This window comes from Gossypium arboreum, chromosome 8 (genome assembly GCF_025698485.1).
Source record: "Gossypium arboreum isolate Shixiya-1 chromosome 8, ASM2569848v2, whole genome shotgun sequence".
NCBI lineage: Eukaryota > Viridiplantae > Streptophyta > Magnoliopsida > Malvales > Malvaceae > Gossypium > Gossypium arboreum.
Window position 1 is genome coordinate 80851140 of NC_069077.1, and position 4211 is coordinate 80855350.

Below are 4211 nucleotides of genomic sequence, written 5' to 3' on the forward strand. Positions count from 1 at the left end.
ATTTGGGCTATAACTAGGCTTATTATTTTGAGTATGGCATGTATAGGTACTTGGTCTTTTTGTTATGTGTCATATTGATTAGCCAAATGTGTTAGCTTATGATGGTATCATGATTATTTTGTATATGGCCATAAGAGGTGGCTCATATTGATCATTCTGGGTTGTAACCCTATTTATCGATGCATGCATGTAAATGTGTTGATGCTTTAATATGGTTATGATTGATTGTGGTTGATGAGTCTGATGGATGGTATGTACGTTTGGTGAAAGAGATATGGTTAATAAGTATGCAATAAATGTGATGAAAATATGTAACTTGAAGGTAGGTTGGTAAAGATGATAAATAAACATGAAATTGGTTTAGAACGCCATATAAAAGTATGATAATTTGAATGTGTGACATGTTGACTTTACTAAGTCATAGTTTAATCATGAACGTGAATGTTTGAGTAATCAAATGTGATATGTTGCATTCCATGAAGCGAGTGTAAATGTGTGAGTGTTTAAGGGTGACAAATGGCTTGGAAAATAGCCTAAAAATTGTCCACACGGTTAGACCACGGGCATGTGTTTAGGCTGTGTGTGACACACGGTTTGTCCTATGGACGTGTAATCCAACCGCGTGTCCCCTACACCTTAATTATGCAAAACCGAATGCCTAGTAGTAAACACACAAGCAGAGACACGGCCATGTGTCTCAACCATGTGAAGAACATAGCCTTAGGACATGGGCGTTTGCCCAAGCCGTGTGAAGTCTACACTTAATTTTTTGGAATTTAATTCACCACACGGTCTAAACACACGGGCGTGTGACTTGGTCGTGTGACCTTATTTTGTTGATGACGTCATGGTCAGAGAGTTATAAGGGTTGAGGACACGTGCGTGTCCTAAGCCACACAGGCGTGTGTAACCACACGGCCTACCCACATGGGCGTGTGACTCTCCAAAACAAAAAAAATTTCTAACTGTTTAAAAGGTTCTGAAAGTTCTCGGTTTACTCCCGAACCACTTCCGACGTATGTTTCAGGTCTTGTAGACCCTTATAAGGGACAATTTACGTGTGATTTAAAAGTTTTAAATTTGGACGAAATTTTATGACTCGATTTTATATGATTGTATATGTTTAAAACGCTTTGAACTCTGTTCCGGTGTTAGATATGGGTAAGGGGTGTTACATTTAGTGGTATCACAGCTAGTATTTAGTCAGTTATCGGAGTAACGTAGCATGTGTACGAGTTTAGCTATACATGCCATAAATATATTATGATAGTGTGACGACTCCTGATGATTTAAAAATATGTTTTCATATAGTAAATGGATCCCGATAGAGTAGTGGCGGATGATGTTGAAAGTAACGCGCCTGCTCCCGCTGAAGGAGCAGTGTTGTCTGATAGTAGACCCACGACTGTTAGTAGAGAAGAAGGAGGTAGAGAAGTCTTTCTCCACATGATGGATGCCTGGTACACGGAGTTCGTTCGAACGAACTTGAACGCTCAACCTCCTTTACCCCTCCAAATCCCGAACCCGTGCCTCAAGTGCCTCAAGGTATAGATTTTATGATATTTCATAGAACCTCAGTGGATAGAATTCGAAAGCAAGGAGCCAAGGAATTTAGGGCCAATGCCGATGATGATCCTGAAAGAGTAGAATTTTGGCTAGAGAATTTTATTCGGGTATTCAATGAACTGTCTTGCACACCTAATGAATGTCTAACGTGTGCTATTTCATCATTAAGGGATGCGGCGTATCATTGGTGGAAAACCTAATTTCAGTGGTTCAAAGAGAAAAGGTCACATGGGAATTCTTTTAGGAAGAGTTCCGAAAGAAATACATTAGTGAGTGGTTCATCGATCAAAAGCGTAAGGAGTTTCTCGATTTGAAACAAGGTCACATGTTAGTTGCTGAGTAAGAAAGAGAGTTTGTTAGACTCAGCATATATGCTCGGGAGTGTGTATCCTCTGAGGCTAAAATGTGTAGAAGGTTTGAAGACAGACTTAATGAAGACATAAGAGTGTTAGTGGGTATTCTTGAGCCGAAGGAATTTGTTGTACTCGTTGATCGGGCCTGTAAAACTAAGGAGCTGACCAAGGAAATGAGAAGAGCCGAAGTTGAGGCTAGAGATATAAGGAAGAGGCTGATAAGCAAGTCACTTCCATCCCAGTCTAAGAAATCCAGAGATGTGAATTCTAGTTTTCATGTACCGGCTGGGCATTCGTACAGAAACCGTAAGAAGCAAAATTCGAGTTTTAGATCTCAGGCTATCTCTGTGACTAGTGTGGGTAATGATACAGCTCCCAAACCCGAGTGCCAACAATGTGGTAGAGGTCATTTTGGTAAGTGTAGGGTAAGCGATAGAGCTTGTTTCTGATGTGGTTCTCAAGACCCCTATATCAAGGACTCTCCTGAGATGGCTAAAAAAGAAAAAATTCAGAGTACAAGGCCGGGTAGTATGGCTACAAAAGGAAGACCTTCAAGAAACGCCAGTAATGGGGCTAGTAGTAAGAATGTGACAAGAGATACAGCGGTGAGATCCGAGGCTAGAGCTCCAGCTAGGGCATATCTATACGTGCGTGCGAGGATGCATCTTCTCCCGATGTGATTGTGGGTACTTTTCCTCTCAATGACACATCTGTTATTGCCTTGATTGACCTTGGTTCTACTTATTCATAGGTGTGCATGAAATTGGTATCTAGCATGAATATGCCTATTGAGTCTATGGAATTTATGATTAAAGTGTCAAACCCGTTAGACAAGCATGTTTTAGTTGATAAGGTATGTAAGAAATGTCCTTTGATGACTAAAGATCATTGTTTTTCAACTGACTTGATGTTATTGTTGTTCGATGAATTTGATCTTACATTGGGCATAGATTGGTTAACATTTCATGATGCTATAGTGAATTTTAGACAAAAAGTTATTGAATTGAAATGTGAAAATGGTTAAATTCTCTGGGTTGAATCAGATGAGTCAGATAAGTTTCCAATTGTGATTTTTTCTATATCTGCTTGGAAATGTATGAGAAAGGGATGTGAAGCTTATTTGGTTTATGTGTTGAATACGAAAGAGTTCAAAATAAAGATTGAATTAGTGCCTGTTGTATGTGAATATCCAAATGTGTTTCCGGAAAAGCTACCTGGATTACCTCTTATTAGGGAAGTTAAGTTTGGCATTGAGTTGGTCCCTGGTACAGCACCTATCCCGATTGCTCCATAAAGAATGGCCCCGACTGAGTTGAAATAATTGAAGTCACAATTGCAACAATTGACCGACAAGGGTTTTGTGAGATCGAGCTTTTCTCCGTGGGGTGCTTAGGTATTATTCATGAAAAAGAAAGATGGATCCATGAGGTTATGTATAGATTACCGATAGCTCAATAAGGTAACAATTAAGAATAAGTATCCCTTGCCAAGGATTGATGACTTGTTTGACCAATTGAAAGGTGCGACATGGTTTTCTAAAATAGACTTGAGGTCTGGTTACTACCAGATGAGGGTGAAAGACTTGGATGTTCCTAAAACTACTTTTTAGACTAGGTATGTCGTTATGAATTTCTTGTCATGCCTTTTGGTTTAACAAATGCTCCTGCCATATTTATGGACTTGATGAATCGTATTTTTCGACCATATTTGGATAAATTTGTGGTTGTTTTTATAGATGACATACTGATCTATTCTTGTGATGAATTCGAGCATGCTAAACATTTGAGAACTGTTTTGAAAACTTTGAAAGACAAATAGTTGTATGCTAAGTTTAGTAAAAGCGAGTTTTGGCTTCAAGGAGCTGATTCTTGGGTCACATTGTTTCGGGTGATGGTATTAGAGCAGACCCGAGTAAGATCTTGGCTATTGTTGAATGGAAACCACTGAGGAATATAACTGAGGTTAGAAGCTTTCATGGCTTAGCTAGTTATTACAGATGGTTTGTTAAAGGATTCTCCATGATTACTACTCCGATGACGAGGTTGTTATAGAAAGATATCAAGTTCAAATGGATAGAAAAGTGCCAACAGAGTTACGAGATACTAAAAGATTGTTGACTGAGGCTCCGATTTTGGTACAACCCGAGTCAGGTAAAGAATTTATGATTTATAGTGATGCTTTCCTGAATGGTTTGGATTTGTACTTATTCAAGAAGGTAAAGTAGTAGCTTATGCTTCGAGACAGTTGAAGCCTCATGAGAAGAACTATCCATCACACGTCTTAGAGTTGGGC